The sequence below is a fragment of the Arachis stenosperma genome, chromosome 4, assembly GCF_014773155.1.
Source record: "Arachis stenosperma cultivar V10309 chromosome 4, arast.V10309.gnm1.PFL2, whole genome shotgun sequence".
Taxonomy (NCBI): Eukaryota; Viridiplantae; Streptophyta; class Magnoliopsida; order Fabales; family Fabaceae; genus Arachis; species Arachis stenosperma.
In genome coordinates this window covers 124,291,128-124,313,179 of record NC_080380.1, presented here as the reverse complement: position 1 = coordinate 124,313,179, position 22,052 = coordinate 124,291,128, and the positions used below count along the sequence as shown (strand labels likewise).

General features: G+C 40.4%; 1 non-coding gene across 1 annotated transcript; it reads left to right on the top strand.

The window, feature by feature from the left end:
- The first annotated feature begins 4,497 nt into the window (after positions 1 to 4,497).
- LOC130978628 (small nucleolar RNA R71) lies at positions 4,498 to 4,605 on the top strand. Its single transcript, XR_009086250.1, has one exon. It is a non-coding gene; the product is annotated as a small nucleolar RNA R71 (small nucleolar RNA).
- The last annotated feature ends 17,447 nt before the right edge of the window (positions 4,606 to 22,052 follow it).

Genomic DNA, 22,052 nt, shown 5'->3' with positions numbered 1-22,052 from the left:
ATGAGCGGGGCTTTTAACCTTCTGTCTCTGAACAGTTTTGGCATCTCAATCTATCCCTTGAAATTCAGAATGGTTGGCTTCTTTAGGAACTCAGAGTCCAGATAGTGTTAATGATTCTCCTAGTAAAGTATGATGATTCTTGAACATAGCTATTTATTGAGTCTTGGCTGTGGCCCAAAGCACTCTGTCTTCCAGTATTACCACCGGATACATACATGCCACAGACACATAATTGGGTGAACCTTTTCAGATTGTGACTCAGCTTTGCTAAAGTCCCCAATTAGAGGTGTCCAGGGTTCTTAAGCACACTCTTATTTGCCTTGGATCACAACTTTATTTCTTTTCTTTTTCTTTCTTTTCTTTCTTTTTTTTTTTCGATTTTTTTTTTCGGTTTTTTTTTCTTTTTCTTTTTTTTTTTTTGAATAGCTTTTTCTTGCTTCAAGAATCATTTTATTGATTTTTCAGATCCTCAGTAACATGTCTCCTTTTTCATCATTCTTTCAAGAGCCAACATTCATGAACCACAAATTCAAGATACATATGCACTGTTTACACATACATTCAGAGAACAAAAATATTGCCACCACATCAAAATAATTAAACTATTATAAAATTCAAAATTCATGCAATTCTTCCTTTTTCAATTAAGCACATTTTTATTCAAGAAAGGTGATGGATTCATAGGACATTCATAACTTTAAGGCATAGACACTAAGACACTAATGATCATAAGACACAAACATGGATAACATAAAGCATAAAATTCGAAAAACAAAGGAATAAAGAACAAGGAAATCAAGGAATGGGTCCACCTTAGTGATGGCGGCTCTTCCTTGCTTTTGAATGTCCTATGGAGTGCTTGAGCTCCTCAATGTCTCTTCCTTGTCTTTGTTGCTCCTCCCTCATGATTCTTTGATCTTCTCTAATTTCATGAAGGATGATGGAGTGTTCTTGGTGCTCCACCCTTAGTTGTCCCATGTTGGAACTTAATTCTCCTAGGGAGGTGTTTAGTTGCTCCCAATAGTTTTGTGGAGGAAAGTTCATCCCTTGAGGAATCTCAGGGATTTCTTGATGAGAGGGGTCTCTTGTGTATTCCATCCTTTTCTTGGTGATGGGCTTGTCCTCATCAATGGGGATATCTCCTTCTATGTCAACTCCAACTGAATAACAGAGGTGACAAATGAGGTGAGGAAAGGCTAATCTTGCCAAAGTGGAGGTCTTGTCTGCCACTTTATAGAGTTCTTGAGCTATAACCTCATGAACCTCTATTTCCTCTCCAATCATGATACTATGGATCATGATGGCCCGGTCTATGGTAACTTCGGACCGGTTGCTAGTGGGAATGATTGAGCGTTGTATGAACTCTAACCATCCTCTAGCCACGGGCTTGAGGTCATGCCTTCTCAATTGGACCGGCTTTCCTCTTGAATCTTGCTTCCATTGTGCGCCCTCTTCACATATGACTGTGAGGACTTGGTCCAACCTTTGATCAAATTTGACCCTTCTAGTGTAAGGATGCTCATCTCCTTGCATCATAGGCAAGTTGAACGCCACCCTCACACTCTCCGGACTAAAATCCAAGTATTTCCCCCGAACCATAGTAAGATAATTCTTTGGATTCGGGTTCACACTTTGGTCATGGTTCTTTGTGATCCATGCATTGGCATAGAACTCTTGAACCATCAAGATTCCAACTTGTTGAATGGGGTTGGTGAGAACTTCCCAACCTCTTCTTTGGATCTCATGGCGGATCTCCGGATATTCACCCTTTTTGAGTAAAAAGGGGACTTCGGGGATCACCTTCTTCAAGGCCACAACTTCATAGAAGTGGTCTTGATGCACCTTTGAGAGGAATCTATCCATCTCCCATGACTCGGAGGTGGAAGCTTTTGCTTTCCCTTTCCTCTTTTTAGAGGTTTCTCCGGCCTTTGGTGCCATAATGGTTATGGAAAAACGAAAAAGCAACGCTTTTACCACACCAAACTTAAAATGTTTGCTCGTCCTCGAGCAAAAGAGGAAAGAAGAGAGTAGAAGAAGAAGAAATGAGGAAGAAGGGAGATGGTAGTGTATTCGGTCAAGGAGGGGGAGAAATGGTGTTTAGGTTGTGTGAAAATGAAGGGGTAAAGAGGGGGTATATATAGGAAAGAGGGGGATGAGGGTTCGGCCATTTGAGGGTGGGTTTGGGAGGGGAAGTGGTTTGAATTTGAAGGGTGAGGTTGGTGGGGTTTTATGAAGGATGGATGTGAGTGGTGAAGAGAAAGATGGGATTTGATAGGTGAGGGGTTTTTGGGAAAGAGGTATTGAGGTGATTGGTGAATGGGGGAAGAAGAGAGAGAGTGATGGTAGGGTCCTGTGGGGTCCACAGATCCTGTAGTGTCAAGGAAAAGTCATCCCTGCACCAAAAGTTGCTCAAAATCACGTTTTGAGGCATTTCTGGCGTTAAACGCCGGGCTGGTGCCCATTCCTGGCGTTTAACGCCAGGTTCTTGCCCTTTACTGGCGTTTAACGCCAGTCTGGTGCCCCTTTCTGGCGTTAAACGCCCAGAAGGGTGCCAGACTGGGCGTTAAACGCCCAACAGCAAGGCTTACTGGCGTTTGAACGCCAGCAGCTTCTTCCTCTAGGGTGTGCTGTTTTTCTTCCTGTTTTTCATTCTGTTTTTGCTTTTTTCATTATTTTTGTGACTTCTTATGATCATCAACCTACAAAAAAGATAAAATAACAAAAGAAAATAATTAATTATAAAACATTGGGTTGCCTCCCAACAAGCGCTTCTTTAATGTCATTAGCTTGACAGAGGACTCCCATGGAGCCTCAGAAACACTCAGAACCTTGTTGAAACCTCCCAACACCAAACTTAGAGTTTGAATGTGGGGTTTCAACACCAAACTTAGAGTTTGGTTGTGGCCTCCCAACACCAAACTTAGAGTTTGACTGTGGGGGCTCTGCTTGGCTCTGTTTTGAGAGAAGCTCTTCATGCTTCCTCTCCATGATGATAGAGGGATATCCTTGGGCCTTAAACACCATGGATTCTTCATTCACTTGAATGATCAACTCTCCTCTATCAACATCAATCACAGCCTTTGCTGTGGCTAGGAATGGTCTACCAAGGATGATGGATTCATCCATGCACTTCCCAGTCTCTAGGACTATGAAATCAGTAGGAATGTAATGGTTTTCAACCTTAACCAGAACATCCTCTACAAGTCCATGGGCTTGTTTTCTTGAGTTGTCTGCCATTTCTAGTGAGATTCTTGCAGCTTGCACCTCAAGGATCCCTAATTTCTCCATTACAGAGAGGGGCATGAGGTTTACACTTGACCCTAAGTCACACAAAGCCTTCTTGAAGGTCATGGTGCCTATGGTGCAAGGTATAGAAAACTTCCCAGGATCCTGCCTCTTTTGAGGCAGTTTATGCCTAGACAAGTCATCCAGTTCTTTGGTGAGCAAGGGAGGTTCATCTTCCCAAGTCTCATTTCCAAATAACTTGTCATTTAACTTCATGATTGCTCCAAGATATTTAGCAACTTGCTCTTCAGTGACATACTCATCCTCTTCAGAGGAAGAATACTCATCAGAGCTCATGAAAGGCAGTAGCAAGTCCAAGGGAATCTCTATGGTCTCAGTCTGAGCCTCAGATTCCCAAGGTTCCTCATTGGGGAACTCATTAGAGGTCAGTGGACGTCCAGTGAGGCCTTCCTCAGTGGCGTTCACTGCCTCTTCTTCCTCCCAGAATTCGGCCATGTTTATGGCTTTGCACTCTCCTTTTGGATTTTCTTCAGTGTTACTTGGGAGAGTGCTTGGAGGAAGTTCAGTAATTTTCTTGCTCAGCTGACCCACTTGTCCTTCCAAATTCCTAATGGAAGATCTAGTTTCAGTCATGAAACTTTGAGTGGTTTTGATCAGATCAGAGACCATGGTTGCTAAGTCAGAATTATTCTGCTTAGAGCTCTCTGTCTGTTGCTGAGAAGATGATGGAAAAGGCTTGCCATTGTTAAACCTGTTTCTTCCACCATTGTTATTGAAACCTTGTTGAGGTCTCTCGTGATTCTTCCATGAAAGATTTGGGTGATTTCTCCATGAAGAATTATAGGTGTTACCATAGGGTTCTCCTAGGTAATTTACCTCTTCCATGGAAGGGTTCTCAGGATCATAAGCTTCTTCCTCAGATGAAGCTTCCTTAGTACTTTTTGGTGCATTTTGCATTCCAGACAGACTTTGAGAAATCAAATTGACTTGTTGAGTCAATATTTTATTCTGGGCCAAAATGGCATTCAGAGTGTCAATATCAAGAACTCCTTTCTTCTGACTAGTCCCATTGTTCACAGGATTTCTTTCAGAAGTGTACATGAATTGGTTATTTGCAACCATTCCAATCAGTTCTTGAGCTTCAGTAGGCGTCTTCTTCAGATGAAGAGATCCTCCTGCAGAGCTATCCAAGGACATCTTAGATAGTTCAGAGAGGCCATCATAGAAAATACCTATGATGCTCCATTCAGAAAGCATGTCAGAAGGACATTTTCTGATTAATTGTTTGTATCTTTCCCAAGCTTCATAGAGGGATTCTCCATCCTTTTGTCTAAAGGTTTGGACTTCCACTCTAAGCTTACTCCATCTTTGTGGTGGAAAGAATTTTGCCAAGAAGGCATTGACTAGCTTTTCCCATGAGTCCAGGCTTTCTTTAGGTTGAGAGTCCAACCATATTCTAGCTCTGTCTCTTACAGCAAAAGGGAATAGCATCAGTCTATAGACTTCAGGGTCAACCCCATTAGTCTTGACTGTGTCACAGATTTGCAAGAATTCAGCTAAAAACTGATGAGGATCTTCCATTGGAAGTCCATGGAACTTGCAATTCTGTTGCATTAGAGAAACTAATTGAGGCTTAAGCTCAAAGTTGTTTGCTCCAATGGCAGGGATAGAGATGCTTCTCCCATAAAAATCAGGAGTAGGTGCAGTAAAGTCACCCAGCACCTTCCTTGCATTGTTTGCATTGTTGTTGTTTTCTGCTGCCATGTTTTCTTCCTTGAAGAATTCGGTCAGGTCCTCTAAAGAGAGTTGTGCTTTGGCTTCTCTTAGCTTTCTCTTCAAAGTCCTTTCAGGTTCAGGATCAGCTTCAACAAGAATGCCTTTGTCCTTGCTCCTGCTCATATGAAAGAGAAGGGAACAAGAAAATGTGGAATCCTCTATGTCACAGTATAGAGATTCCTTTAAGTGTCAGAGGAAAAGAGAAATAGAAAGAAGAAGGAGAAGATAAATTCGAACTTTAGTTAGATAAGGTTCGAATTGTGCATTGAGAAGGAGTGGTACTCCATAAACAGAAGGATGTGGGAAGGAGGGAAGAAGATTTTCGAAAATTAATTAAAATACTTTGAAAACATTTTTGAAAAACATCAATTGATTTTCGAAAATCAAAGTGGAAAAGAAACCAAGTGATTTTTGAAAAAGATTTTGAAATTAGAAATTAAGAAGATTTGATTGAAAGTTATTTTGAAAAAGATGTGGTTAAGAAGATATGAAAAAAAAAATGTGATTGAGAAGATATGATTTGAAAACTATTTGAAAAGATATGATTTGAAAACCATTTGAAAAGATATGATTTTAAAAATTGATGACTTGCCTAACAAGAAAAGATATGATTCAAACATTAAAAACCTTTCTCAACAGAAAAGGTAACAAATTTGAGATGTTCAATCAAATCATTAATTGTTAGTAAGTATCTTTTAAAAAGGAAGGAAATTGATTTTGAAAACATTTGATTGAAAAGATTTGATTTGAAAAAGATTTGATTTTGAAAAATTTAAAAAAAATTGATTTGAAAACAAAATCTTCTCCCTAGCACCATCCTGGCGTTAAACGCCCAGAATGGTATACATTCTGGCGTTTAACGCCCAAAATGCTACCTCTTTGGGCGTTAAACGCCCAACCAGGTACCCTGGCTGGCGTTTAAACGCCAGTCTGCCTTCTTCACTGGGCATTTTTGAATGCTCAGCTTTTTCTGTATAATTCCTCTGCAGTATGTTCTAAATCTTCAATTCTTTGTATCATTGACTTGAAAAGACACAAATTAAAAATATTTTTGGATTTTTAATAATCAAAATGCAACAAGAATCAAATAACAATGCATGCAAGACACCAAACTTAGCAGTTTGTGTACTACTGACACTAACAATATGAGAATGCATATGAGACACAAAAAAATACTTCAAGTCAATAGAATTCAAAGATTAGAACACAAAATATATGCATGGATTCGAAAAATATAACAAAGACATGCATTTGACACCAAACTTAAGATGAGACTCTAGACTCAAACAAGAAATATTTTTGGATTTTTATGGTTTTGTAAATTTTTTTTGTGATTTTCGAAAATTAAGTAGGAAAAGGTATCAAAATTCTTAATGAGAATTCCAGGAATCAGTGCAATGCTAGTCTAAGACTCCGGTCCAGGAATTAGACATGGCTTCACAGCCAGCCAAGCTTTCAAAGAAAGCTTCGGTCCAAAACACTAGACATGACCAAAGGTCAGCCAAATCTTAGCAGATCACTGCTCCAAGAGTAAAATTGATGAGAATCAACAAGCTCTTGTGGTGATAAGTTGAAACCTCGGTCCAATCAGATTAGACATGGCTTCTCAGCCAGCCAGATTTCAACAAATCATCATGAAACTCTAGAATTCATCTTCAAGAATTTCGAAAAAAAAAATTAATACCTAATCTAAGCAACAAGATGAACCGTCAGTTGTCCAGCCTAAACAATCCCGGGCAATAACACCAAGAACTTGATGTTGTTGCCGGATCTTGGCACTGATGTTACCAAAAGCTTGCTCAAAACTTGAACAATCCCCGGCAACGGCGCCAAAAACTTGGTCGGCGAAATTGTGAACTATACTTTTTCACAACTCTCATAATCCCTGGTAATGGCTCCAAAAACTTGGTGCGCTCAATACCATGGCATTACACAACTTCGCACAACTAACCAGCAAGTGCACTGGGTCGTCCAAGTAATAAAACCTTACGTGAGTAAGGGTCGATCCCACGGAGATTGTTAGTATTGAAGCAAGCTATGGTCATCTTGTAAATCTTAGTCAGGCAAACTCAGATGTATATGGTGATGAACGAAAATAACATAGAAGATAAAGATAGAGATACTTATGTATATCATTGGTGTAAGAGCTTCAGACAAGTGTATGAAGACGCCTTCCCTTCCGTCTCTCTGCTTTCCTACAGCCTTCATCCAATCCTTCTTACTCCTTTCCATGGCAAGCTCGTGTAGGGTCTCACTGTTGTCAGCAGCTACCTCCCATCCTCTCAGTGAAAGCGATTGCATATGTCCTGTCACGGCATAGCGGAATTCATCTGTCGGTTCTCAATCAGGCGCGGAATAGAATCCAGTGATTCTTTTGCGTTATCACTAACGCCCCCGCCCTCAGGGTTTGAAGCACGTCACAGTCATTCAGTCATTGAATCCTACTCAGAACACCACAGACAAGGTTAGACCTTCCGGATTCTCTTGAATGCTGCCATCAGGTCCTGCCTATACCACGAAGACTCCGAAGAATCCAAGAGATATTCACTAAGCCTCGAATGCTTGTAGAACAAGAATGGTTGTCAGTCACCTTGTTCATAGGTGAGAGTGGTGATGGGCGTCAATCATCACCATCATCATGTTGAAGAACAAGTGATATCTTGGTAAAAGAACAAGCGGAATTGAATGGAAGAACAATAGTAATTGCATTAATACTCGAGGTACAGCAGAGCTCCACACCCTTAATCTATGGTGTGTAGAAACTCCACCGTTGAAAATACATAAGAACAGGGTCTAGGCATGGCCGAATGGCCAGCCTCCCAGAGGTCTAAGATAGCATAAAACAAAGATAGCTACCAAAGTCTGTGTATACAATAGTAAAAGGTCCTATTAATAGTAAACTAGTAACCTAAGGTGTACAGAAATGAGTAAATGACATAAAAATCCACTTCCGGGCCCACTTGGTGTGTGCTTGGGCTGAGCAATGAAGGAAATTCGTGTAGAGACCCTTTCTGGAGTTAAACGCCAGTTCTCATGCCAGTTTGGGCGTTTAACTCCAACTTTTATTCCAGTTCCGGCGTTTAACGCTGGAATTCCTGAGGCCGGATTGCTTCGCGGGTTTGGGCCATCAAATCTTGGACAAAGTATGGACTATTATATATTGCTGGAAAGCCCTGGATGTCTACTTTCCAACGCCGTTGAGAGCGCGCCAATTGGGCTTCTGTAGCTCCAGAAAATCCACTTCGAGTGCAGGGAGGTCAGAATCCAACAGCATCTGCAGTCCTTTTTGGTCTCTGAATCAGATTTTTGCTCAGGTCCCTCAATTTCAGCCAGAAAATACCTGAAATCACAGAAAAACACACAAACTCATAGTAAAGTCCAGAAAAGTGAATTTTAAATAAAAACTAATAAAAATGTACTAAAATCTAACTAAAAGATATCAAAAACATACTAAAAACAATGCCAAAAAGTATACAAATTATCCGCTCATCAAGCAGGTAGGCCATGAAACTTCGGCATCAAATTTAGCAGTGCGGTCTTTATTTCAAAATCTGTAGCTACCGCTGGATGATGCGTTTGAAACGGTTGCAGTGTAAAATCAGGAGCTCTTTCCTCCTGAATGGTAATTCTTCTAGCTGCCATGTTTTCTGCACGTAAAACAACTGAATCAGTAGAACGGGGGCTGGTTTCTTCCTCAGATTCACTTTCAGATCCGCCCTCAGAGCGGACTAACCTACGCTGTTCTCGCCTTATTCGTGAAATTGTTCTTTCAATTTCAGGATCGAATATTAGCAAGCGCAGATCAGGAAGTGAACGTGTCATTTGACAGAAGAAACACGCAGCTCATAGTAGAAAAATTAAATAAAATGCAAATAAATAAATTCTAATTAATAAAATAAGCACTCTATTGCAACTCCCCGGCAACGGCGCCAAAAATTGATGAGATGCAGAAGCTGGTGAATTAAAAATTTATTTAAATGGTTACGTTGCAAGTATAGTTCTTAACTCACCGAGAATCTGCCTATCAATTTAGAAATACGTCACAGAAAGTTTAAATTAAAATTACTGGGAGTTTTAAGTCCCAGATCGTCTCCCAACGAGTTACAGAAAAGTGTGCTGTTTTATTAATCAGATATTCCAAAAAGAGTTGAGCTAAGTAAATTAGGATTTAAATTGAGGAAATTTAAATAATAAAAATAAAAGGCCTTGACTGGGAATTGATTGGTTAGAATCTCTATCATTGATGGTGTGATTGTAAGATTAATTTATAATTAATAGTTGTTCTGTTTGGTTATCCCTTACTAGGTAAGAGAAAGTCAAACAAGTGGAAATGCCAGATCTGTTCACAAGTTGCAACCCACTTAGTTCAAAGGGATTGGCGTCGGTGACAGGATAGCAATCCAACATTTAACCCAATTACAAATTTTTCTTTCAGTCCTTCCAACTCAAGAGTTCCTTTTAATCAACTCCCCATCAAGTAATGAAACTACTCACGCATTGTAAATAAAGACTCCATGGCACATGAAAGGGAATTAAAAGAAGACATGATTATTGGAATGGAAATTAAATTAAAAAGAAATAATCCTTGCATTAATTAATCATAAAAATATCTGAATGACAAAATTGAACATAACAAAGAACATGGAAGAATAAACCAAGTTAAGAGAACAAACTAGAATGATGAAGTCTTGATGAGGAAATAACTCTTCTCAATATTCCAATGCTAAGATCAATTGAAAATTAAAATTCTAAAAACTAGAGAGTAAAAACCTAAGAGAGTGAAAAACTAGATCTCAAACTACTCAATGAATGTCTGTCTGTTGTTTCTGCATATTCTCTGACTCTAGTCTACTGTTCCGGGCCGAAAACTGGGCCGAAATAGGGTCCAAAATCGCTGGTTTCAGATTCTGCAGTTTATGCAGATCGCGCATGTCACGCGATCGCATCGTCCATGTGGACGCGTCGCTGGCGCTTTTCCTCTTCACGCGTTTGCGTTGTCCACGCTATCGCGTTGCTTGTGCTTCCCAATCCGCGCGGCCGTGCAAGCCATGCGGCCGCGTCACTGTAATTTGTGCTCCTTCACGCGGTCGTGTGAGCCATGCGATCGCGTCACTTTTCGCTGGTTATCTCCTCAAACTCTTGTATTCCTTCTATTTTTGCTAGCTTCCTCTCCAATCTCCGTCTCATTCATGCCCTATAAAGCCTGAAACACTTGACACACAGATTACGGCATCGAATGGAATAAAGGAGAATTAAAATTAAATAATTAAATTCTCTAGAAGCAATTTTCAAACATGTAATAAATTCAGGAAGGAAATCTAAATGCATGCTAAATTGATGAATAAGTGGGTAAGGATCACGACAAAACCACACAATTAAACACAATATAAACTATAAAATAGTGGTTTATCAACCCCCAATTAAAACCCTAAAACCAAAACTCAAAACCTAAAACCTCCCAAATTTCACAGAACCATCATCATCGTCAGGTGCTTACCTCGCTTGTTAGAGATCGATGCTTTGCCTCATCGGAAGAAAGATTGAGCCCAGTTGCAACAACTTGAGCCGTGTGTTTTGTTCTTGACAATGGGGATTAGAAACCCTAATTGCCTAAATCAGACAAAAAAACTTAAAGCCTACCTATTGTGATGAGGGAAAGCGAATCGAGCAAGGATGGATGGAGTAGAGGCAGCACAAGGAACAAAGGAGACGCGGAGTACAAGAAAGTAGCGGCGAGCAAAGAAGCAGAAGAGCACGGCGAGGCGGTGGTGCGACGTAGGAGAGTTGCGGCGTTGTTGTGTCGTAACAGAGCCACGGTGGTGGTGTGGTGTAGCAGAGTCGCCGTGTGAGGATGTGGTGCAAGGAGAAGAGGAAGGTATGGACGAGGTTGAGGAAGAGAGGAAAGGACTCTCCTAGCTCTTAGCTTTTTGCGAAAGAAGAAGGAGGGCGCGGGTGTTAAAAGGGGGAAAAAATTCTAAGTGTTATAACATGCTTATATTAGAAAACGCTTACAAAGCGCACTTAAAGCCTAATGATTTGGCTACTCTTAAAAAGCGTCTTCTTTGGTGAGAAATATGTACCTATAGATACTAAGATAAGGCTACGCTACATAAGTGATTTTATTGTATCTAAGGCTACACTTTTTAAATGATGCCACAATTATGTTTCCTATTCTCGTATAAAATGGTAATACGAAGAAAAGCGTAGCCTATTCTATGAATAGGCTACGCTTTTCAAATGTAGCTTAAAAAAAGTGTGGCTGAATGGGTGTTTTTCTTGTAGTGAAGTATAGTCTTAACCGACGAAATTTCCACTATCATTTTAGAATGTGTGTCACAATTAATAATAAATAACCGGGAGTAGAATCCCGTCGTGTCATTTCCTAAAGAGTTAACACAAGAGGCAAATTATTGGTTAGGATTTTTCTGAATATTTTTGAAATTGATAACGGAAAAGTAGATAGCTAGGAATTAAATCGATGATTAATTAACAAGAGATGTTATGTATTCAAAATAAAAGGCATTGGTCAGGGGAGAGAATTGGGGTTTCTATCCTTGTTGTCTTTCCCAAGTATAATAGTAAATGTTCATTGCTTCCACTTAGTTATCCTCTAGCAATTGAAGGAAAGTCAAGTGGGTATCACTAATTCTAGCCCACAAGTCCTAGTCACTTCATGGGGAAGGACTAGAGTTGGTGAGAGTTGAGCTAGCCAGCAATTCCCAAATACAAACCAATACTTGAGTATCACAACTCAAGGGATCCCAATTAATCAACCCCCAAGCCAAGTTGGAAGATTTACTCTATTAACATGAATGCCATTTTCATAACCACATAATAGGAGTAAATAAAAGACATGATAATTATGAGAATTAATTAAACTAAAATTTGCACTAATAATAATCAACAAGGATCAAACAAGCAATAAAACTAAACATAAAAATACTTCAATGAATTAATAAAATTCAAAAATGACAAGATCCAAACATGAATACAAAGCAATCAAATGGAAAAGAGTAATTGAGTTATTGGAGAAGAGAGCAATAAGGATAATGACTTCAATTAAAGGTAGTAACAGCTCTCTCAAAATCCCATTCAAAGCAAAACTAGGAACATAAAAATCCTAGAGAAAAGTAGGTGTTTCTCTCTCTAGAATTCCAAACTAATCTAAAACTCCAGTGAAAAGTGAAAGTCTCCTCAGTCTCATCTCCATCCCTGCCTCTAGTCTACGTTTTTGGGCTTGAAACTAGATCCAAATCAGCCCAGAAATCGTCCCAAGCGAGTTCTGTTAAGTGCAGCACGTGACGCTTTGTCAGGCGTATGCATCAGCCACGCGTACGCGTCGCTGAACTTCTGCGCTGATCATGCATACGCGTCACTGAAAGACGCTCCAAATCACGTGCACGCATTAGCTATGCGTGCGCATCGTTCCTTGCTTCTCAGCTCTTTAGTTTCTTGTATTCCTTCCACTTTAACATGTTTCATCTTCATCCTTTAAGCCATTCATGCCCTGTAAACCTGAAAATACTTCATAAATACATCACAGCATCGAATGGTATTAAAGGAGAATTAAAAATTAACAATTTTAAGGCCTAGGAAGCATGTTTTCAATCATAGCATGAAATTTGGAAGGAAATGAAAAACATGCAATTTACATGAATAAGTGTGAGAATAGTTGACAAAAACCCACTCAATTCAATCCAAAATATATCATAAAATAGTGGTTTATCAAAGCTCCCTACACTTAAACATTAGCATACCATCATGCTAAGCTCAGGTGAGACAAACGAGTGAAAGAAAAATGGTGAGACTTATGCAATGCAATTTATCTATAGGAATGCAACTACATGCTAAATGCTTCTACCTACTTGGTTAAAAGTAAACGAATTCTCCAAGACAAACATAAACTGGATTCCACTAATTCAAATCACACAATAAAGTACAAGTAAACTTGCGAGGAGAAAGCTCATGAAAGCCGGGAACAAAGAATCAAGCATCGAACCCTCACTGGAAGTGTATACACTCTAATCACTCTAGTGTTTGAGGGTGAGTCTCTCGGTTGTCTACTAATCTTGCTTTCTAAGGCTTGCTCTTCTTCTACCAATCAACAGAAATTTATTGCACAAATACACATATCAAGAGGTCTTTTTAAGGGTTGTAATGGGGTTAGGGTCAAGAAAGGAATGTGTTTGGTTAAGTGGACTAAAATTCGAATCCTTGATTAACCTAAACTTCTCACCTAACCTAAGACATTCCATGTTATCACAATGCAAAGCCTAGTCGTCCATTAACTATTTTTCCTCAAATCCATGCACCTTGATATCTTTTAAATATAAGTCATATGCATTAGTTCACTTATTAGCCTTGGGGCATTTCGTCCCCCTTTTTTTGCTTTCTCTTTTTCTTTCTTTTTTCCTTATTATTTATTATATTTTTTTCTTTTTTTCTTCCTTTTTTTTCTAGTGAGTTAATGCATATGATTAATGTGCTGGATGCATGAATAAGTCCCCAACTATTTTCACATTTTCATATAAGAATATAAAATACCCAATTTCCTAAATATGTATTCCCCAATTTAATTTCCCCACACTTAATTCATGTACACCTCACTAGTCTAAGCTAATCAAGGATTCAAATTAGGGACATTTATTATTTTTCGCTTAGAATTAAGGATGTGCTAAAATAAAGAATAAATGGGATAAAATGGCTCAACATTGGTTTGCAAGAGAAATGATAGGGTGAGGCCATATGGGTATGTGAGCTAAGTGAAATAAGGCCTCAATCACATAAGTGCATACATACATCAAATAATGAAAATCTAAAATCAAGCAAGACAAAGATCATAATTTTAGAGAGAATAATAGACACAAAAAAACATTGGTTGATAGATGCAACCAATCAAATAGGTTCAAAATGTCACTGGTTTTGTGTGTTCAAGCTCTAAAACCATGTTCCAAAATAAAATTCTTCAAGCAATTTTAACAAAAAAGTTTTTCAAATTAGTGAAATACGTCAAAGCAGTGTCTTGAAAAAGAAATTATCACTTCAACCAAGTAGTACCTAAATGCAAGCAACTAACTACTCATGCAAGTTATCCTATGTAACACAAGAAAATTAAAGTACTGGTGTAGAGAGAGAGTGTTGTTACCTTCGGGAGTTAGTTACCGACCTCCCTACACTTAATGCTTGGCACGATCTTCCGTGCCGTCAGTGATCCGCAAGGTGTCTTCGGAATCGCCACTTCCAATGGCCAAATAATGGGGGGACAGGGGCACCTCCGTGTCCATAGCTTGATCGCTTGCATTGCCATCAATGGAAGTAGTGTCCGAAGTGTCGGGTTCTTCCGGAGGTGGGTGAGTACAGCTAATGAGTTCCTTTAAGTAGTTGTATTGGCGCTTGTTGCGGCACTCAAGCTGCTCAATTCGCCGGCCATGCCGGTCTAGTCTCTCCAGGATCTCAAGTAGCAACTGGTGGTTGGATGGTGGTGGTGCAGGGAGTGTTGATGATGGTGTAGCCTCCAAAGATGGGCCGTCATTAAAGCTCTTGGATGGAACTTGTGGTATGATCCATTTTCCATGGGGAACCAGTTCATCCGCCAAGGGGATTTTGATCTTTACATCATCCGCTTCGTGCGAAATGCTAGCTGCAGATGCTAGTTCCGTTACCATGGTTGGAAAGGGAATGTTACCAGCAGTGTGAACGCGGCCCATGGCCCGGTGGAAAAGTCTAGGGATGCTAAGTGGACTCTCAGTTAGAATGCACCATACAAGCACGACCATGTCCTCGGTGATAGAGGACTCATGAGTACTCGGCCAGACATAGTGAGACATGATTTGTTGTCATAGACGAGCCTCATCTGTCAAATCATTAGTCGAAAGCCCCTTTGGGTTAACCTTGCTTTACCCATAAACCCAAGTGCTTCCAGGCTTAGTAATGGCCTTAAGGACGGGTCCCAATCAAAAGTATAACCTTTGCGGGCAATTTCCATTTTGTGGAAAGCATCCAACCCTTCTGGATTTGGTGGGATGCCCAACATTCGGTGAAGGGCGTCTTCTGAAATAGGGAGTTGCTTTCGACGCATATAGATTGAGTCAAGGGTCGAGGAGTGGTAATTAGCATAAAATTCATCAACCCAAGACAAGTTAACTTCAATTGAATCTCAGTTCAAGAAACCCCAACATCTCCTCTTCATTTGATCCTCCACGTATTGTCTTAAATGGTCCGGTACAAAGAGGAGGCGTTCACGGTGGAGATTCCGCTCCATAATATTAGCATGCATCCTTTCATAATAGCGGTTGGCGAATTGCGATGTATCCTTAGCAGGAATCTTCTTGTCTGACTCATCAATGCGGATATCCACTTTTGATTTCTCAGAAGGCTACCGATTTGTGAGTGGTGCTTGCCTTTTAGAAACCATTTTCTTAGAAGATTTCTCCTTTTCTTTTGTGATTGTCATACTAAAAATGATGGAAGAGGATAATTGTAAAGAAACGAGTAAGGATAGTGAAGAATGCATTAATAAGATAAGTGTAGTGAAAAAGTAGTAAAGAATGCAAGAATACAAGTAAAGTTAAAGTAAGAGTTCATTGAAACTTTTTCACAAACACGTGGTGTACATTGTATTATTCAACAAGCAAGTTGACAACACCAACATATAACACCATGAAAAAAAGAAAAAATTATATCCAATAGAGCAAGTAGCACCAATCAATCCAATGAATTTATAAAAAGAATAGTGATCCAACACCAATTTTAAACATACAATAAATTGAAAACAAAAGACAAAAACTAAGCAAGAAATAAGAAAATAAAGTGCAACAAAAATAAAATAACTTAATGAGATGTAACTAAATCAAATGAAAATAGAGAAGATAATGAGGGAAGAATGAAACCTTAAATGCAAGAAAAAGTAGTGGTAAGTGAAAGTAATAGAGAAAGAATAGAGGGAAGAAAGAAGAGTAGTAAGAGAGAGAGAGAAGAAGAATGCCGGAGAATGGTGGTCGTCAGTGGAGGTCGCCGGAAAAAGGGGGAGAAGAATAGTTAGAAGGGAAGAAGAAAGAACACAGAGGGAAGGGAGGAGACAAGAAGGAAAACAAAAGAAGGGGGGAAGACGGCGCAGACTAGGTCTGCGTGTTTGGGATTCAAAATCGGATAGTGATGCGTAAGCGTCGTCCACGCGTACGCATGGATTGTGAAAAATGAAGGTGATGCGCATGCGTCATCTACGCATACGCGTGATATTGACTCGCGCATTTAGCACAGTACCCACATGGGCTCGACACAACTCACTGTTCGAGCCATGTGGGGGCACAGTGTCAGCATCACAAATGCACAAATTTTGGGGACGGGGCGATGCGTACGCCTCGGCCACTCATACGCGTGTGTAGCGTCGCGCGCCTAGCACCCCTCCAGCACGAGCCTGGCAAAACTCTCTGTCCAGCTCGTACTGTGCCATGGTCCCAGCACAAATACAGCACAAAAAGAAAAATGGGCGTCGACGCGTACGCGTGACTAGTGCTCGTGCCCTTTGCCCCCTTCCTGTACGGCCCTAGCACAACCTTCTGTTTGGCCGTGCGGACGCATCGTTCCAGCACCATTTTGGCATGGCGCTGATTCGGGAGCTCGCGCGTGCGCTTTAGCCATGCGCATGCATGACTGGCTTTTTTTAAAAAAAATTATAAAAATAATTCAAAATAAAGGTAAACATGCAGATTTGGAAATTAACATAGACATAAATAAAATAGAAATAATAAAAAGGAAAATCATATCATGGTGGGTTACCTCTCACTTAGCACTTTTCTTTAACGTCCTTAAGTTGGATAGTCCATAGGCTCAGTTCTCTTCCTTTGCTGGATCCTTCAAGAGAAAGATCTCCAGCTCCTTGTTGTTCTTCACTTTTGCACCATGATACAGCTTTAGGCGGTGTCCATTGACTTTGAAGAATGTAGGGCTTGAGGGGTGACTTAGGTGGACAACGCCGTACGGTTCCACCTTCTCCACCATGTAGGGTGCATCCTATCTTGATGTTAGTTTGCCTGGCATTAACCTCAACCTTGAGTTGTAGAGAAGGACTTGATCCCCAACACTAAACTCTCTTCTCTTGATGTTCTTGTCATGTACCGCCTTCACCTTTTCCTTGTAGAGCATTGAGTTTTCATACGCTTCTAGCCGAAGACACTCCAATTCTTCCAGTTGTAATTTTCTTTCAATTCCGGCTCCTCCCAATCCTGAGTTGCATTCCTTCACAGCCCAGTAAGCTTTGTGTTCCACTTCTACCGGAAGGTGACAAGCCTTTCCGCAGACTAGGCAGAACGGACTCATGCCGATGGGTGTCTTGTAAGCTGTCCGATAGGGCCATAGCGCATCTCCAAGCCTAGAGCTCTAGTCCCTTCTTTGAGGTTTAACAATCTTCTCTAGTATGCGCTTAATCTCTCTATTAGACACCTTGGCTTGGCCATTTATTTGGGGATGGTAAGCCGTCGCCACCTTGTGAATGATGCCATGTTTCTTCATCAAACCTGTCATTCTTTTGTTACAAAAATGAGAGCCTTGATCACTCACGATTGCTCGTGGTGATTCAAAGCGACAAATAATATTATTCCTAACAAAAGAAACAACCACGTTAGCATCATCAGTACGAGTAGTAATTGCTTTCACCCATTTAGAAACATAATCAACAGCTAACAGAATGTATAAGAAACTATTCGAGTTTGAAAATAGACTCATGAAGTCAATACCCCAAATCAAAAATTTCACAAAACAACATTAGTTGTTGGGGCATCTCATCCCTCTTTGATATATTTTCAAACCTTTGGCATTGGTGGCAAGAGTCACAGAAAATATTATCATCCTTAAGAAGTGTGGGCCACCAAAATCCACAGTCTAAAATTTTTCTTGCAGTTCTTTGGGGATCAAAGTGTCCACCACTCTCAGAAGAATGGCATGCCTCTAAAATAGACTGGATTTCAGATTGTGGAACACACCTTCTAATTATATGGTCAGTACCACATCTCCACAAATATGGGTCATCCCATATGTAATACTTGGACCGCTCTTGAGCTTGTCCTTTTGATGCTTAGAAAAATTTGGAAGGAAGGTACGACTAACCAAATAATTAGCTATGGGTGCATACTAAGGAACCACCTCAGATATTGCTTGCAAGCTATCAAGTGGAAATGCATCATTGATAGGAGTGGAGTCACTTTTAATATGTTCTAGGCAATTCAAGTGGTGCGCCACCAAATTCTGGGAACCACTCCTATCTTTGATCTCTAAATCAAACTCTTTCAATAACAATATCCAACGGATTAACCTTGGTTTAGACTCTTTCTTAGCTAAGAAGTATTTCAAAGCCGCATGGTCTGAATATACTACCACTTTGGTTCCAAGTAAATAAGCTCAAAATTTATCAAATAAAAAAATAATGGTTAAAAGTTCCTTTTCAGTGGTAGTATATTAGACTGGGCACCATCTAAAGTTTTAGAAGCATAAGAAATAATATAAGGATCTTTACCTTCACGCTGAGCCAGCGCCGCTCCTACCGCATAGTTAGATGTATCGCACATGATCTCGAACAGCCTACTTCAGTCAGGCCCTCTCACAATAGGAGCTTGGGTCAAGGCAATCTTTAGCTTGTCAAATGCTTTCATGCATTCCTCATTCAAGTCAAACTCTACGTCCTTCTGCAGCAGATGGGACAGGGGTAGTGCAACCTTACTGAAGTCCTTGATAAAATACCGGTAGAAGCTTGCATGACCAAGAAAAGAAGGGACTTCTCTCACAGAGGAAGGGTAAGGTAAACCAGAAATAACATCAACCTTTGCAGGATCAATAGATATACCAGGATTAGAAACAACATGGCCTAGAATAATACTTTGGTTTACCATAAAATGACATTTTTCAAAATTAAGCACAAAGTTGGAACTAGCACATCTCTCTAATACTCTAGCGAGATTATCCAAACAAAGGTCGAAGAATCACCATAGACACTAAAGTCATCTAAAGTCATCTATAAAGACTTCCATACAGTGCTCAAGAAGATCCGAGAAGATACTCATCATGCATCTTTGAAACGTAGCCAGTGCATAAACCAAAAGACATTCTCTTATATGCATACGTTCCAAAGGGACATGTAAAAATTATTTTCTCCTGATCTTTTGGAGCAATATGGATCTGAAAATAACCAGTATAACCATCTAGAAAATAATAGTGTGATTTACCTAACAGGCGATCAAGCATTTGATCGATGAAAGGTAGTGGATAGCGATCCTTGCGAGTAGCCAAGTTCAAGCGCCTGTAGTCAATGCACACTCTCCAGGAATTCTCCACCCTTATAGCCATAAGTTCCCTATTCTCATTCTTCACTATTGTGACGCTAGACTTCTTCGGAACCACTTGTACTGGACTAACCCACTCACTATCTGAGATTGGATAGATAATGTCATCTTCAAGCAGTCAGGTCACTTCCTTCTTCACAACTTCCAAAATTGTGGGGTTCAACCGCCTTTGAGGTTGACGGATAGGCTTGGATCCCTCCTCTAAGAAAATGCGGTGCTTATAGACTTGAGGGGTTATACCTGCTATGTCCGCTAAACTCCACCCAATAACTTTCTTGTTTCTTCTCAGCACATTAACCAGACGCTCCTCTTGTTGGGAAGTAAGCTCCTTTTCAATAATCACCAGGAGCTTTTGATTGTCTTCAAGATAAGCATACTTGAGGTGAGGTGGAAGGGGCTTCAACTCCGTGTTTAGCTCATGGCTTGGCATTTGATCATCCGGAGCCACTGGAGGTGGCAAGGTGTCTTCAGTATACTCAGAGGACTTCCCCACACTTGCACCTTGAGCCATGTTCTTCTCATCAACTGTCTCTTGGTGAACTTCAGTCACAATCTCATCAATAATATCACACTGGAAGATAGTGTGGTCTTCCGATGGATGATTCATAGCTTCATCAAGGTTGAAACTCACTGATCTTCCATCTATCTCAAAGAAATAGGTACCTGAGAAGCCATCCAATTTAAACCGAGAAGTATTCAAAAACGGCCTCCCAAGCAAGATAGATGAAGGTCTTCCTAAGTCATTAGGGGGCATCTCTAGAATGTAGAAGCTAATAGGGAAAATCAACCCCTTAATGCTCACAAAGACGTCTTCCGCAATGCCAACCACTGAGATTATGCTCTTATCTGCCAAAACAAAATGGGCTACTGATCTTTTCAATAGTGGAAGCTTCAAAGCATCATATACAGATAATAGCATAATGCTAACACATACACCTAAATCACACATGCTGTCAAATAAACTATACACCCCCTATAGTGCAAGTAACCATACAAGGACTAGGATAACCACATTTCTCCGGTATAGCACCCATCAGAGCAGAAATCGAGCTACCCAAAGGAATAGTTTCTAAATCCTGGACCTTTTCCTTATTCATGCACAAATCCTTTAGAAACTTAGCATACTTAGGAACTTGATGAATAGCATAAAAAGGGGAATAGTTACTGGTGCGCGAAATTGTGAACAATACTTTTTCACAACTCTCATAATCCCCGGTAATGGCTCCAAAAACGTGGTAGCTCAATACCATGGCATTACACAACTTCGCACAACTAACCAGCAAGTGCACTGGGTCGTCCAAGTAATAAACCTTACGCGAGTAAGGGTCGATCCCACGGAGATTGTTAGTATTGAAGCAAGCTATGGTCATCTTGTAAATCTTAGTCAGGCAAACTCAAATGTATATGATGATGAACGAAAATAACATAAAAGATAAAGATAGTGATACTTATGCAATTCATTGGTAGGAACTTCAGATAAGCGCATGAAGATGCCTTCCCTTCCGTCTCTCTGCTTTCCTACTGCCTTCTTCCAATCCTTCTTACTCCTTTCCATGGCAAGCTTATGTAGGGTTTCACCATTGTCAGTGGCTACCTCCCATCCTCTCATTGAAAACGATTGCATATGCTCTGGTCACAGCATAGCGGAATTCATCTGTCGGTTCTCAATCAGGCCGGAATAGAATCCAGTGATTCTTTTGCGTCTGTCACTAACGCCCCGCCCTCAGGAGTTTGAAGCACGTCACAGTCATTCAGTCATTGAATCCTACTCAGAATACCACAGACAAGGTTAGACCTTCCGGATTCTCTTGAATGCTGCCATCAGTTCTCGCCTATACCACGAAGACTCTGATCTCACAGAATGGTTGGCTCGTTTGTCAGGCGAGCACTCGGTTGTCAGGCGATCAACCATGCATCGTGCAATCAGGAATCCAAGAGATATTCACTAGGGCCTCGGATGCTTGTAGAACAAGAGTGGTTGTCAGTCACTTTGTTCATGGGTGAGAATGGTGATGGGCGTCAATCATCACCTTCATCAAGTTGAAGAACAAGTGATATCTTGGACAAAGAACAAGCGAAATTGAATAGAAGAACAATAGTAATTGCATTAATACTCGAGGTACAGCAGAGCTCCACACCTTAATCTATGGTGTGTAGAAACTCCACCGTTGAAAATACATAAGAACAAGGTCTAGGCATGGCCGAATGGCCAGCCTCCCAAAGTGATCAAAAGATCTAAAGAAAAAGGTTCCAAAGATCAGAAGATTCTCCTCTTTCTTTTCACAATAGTAAAAGGTCCTACTTATAGAAAACTAGTAGCCTAAGGTGTACAGAAATGAGTAAATGACATAAAAATCCACTTTCGGGCCCACTTGGTGTGTGCTTGGGCTGAGCAATGAAGCATTTTTCGTGCAGAGACTCTTCTTGGAGTTAAACGCCAGCTTTGGTGCCAGTTTGGGCGTTTAACTCCCATTTGGGTGCCAGTTCCAGCGTTTAACGCTGGGATTTCTTGAGGTGACTTTGAACGCCGGTTTGGGCCATCAAATCTTGGGCAAAGTATGGACTATCATATATTGCTGGAAAGCCCAAGATGTCTACTTTCCAACGCCATTGAGAACGCGCCAATTGGGCTTCTGTAGCTCCAGAAAATCCGCTTAGAGTGCAGGGAGGTCAGAATCCAACAGCATCTGCAGTCCT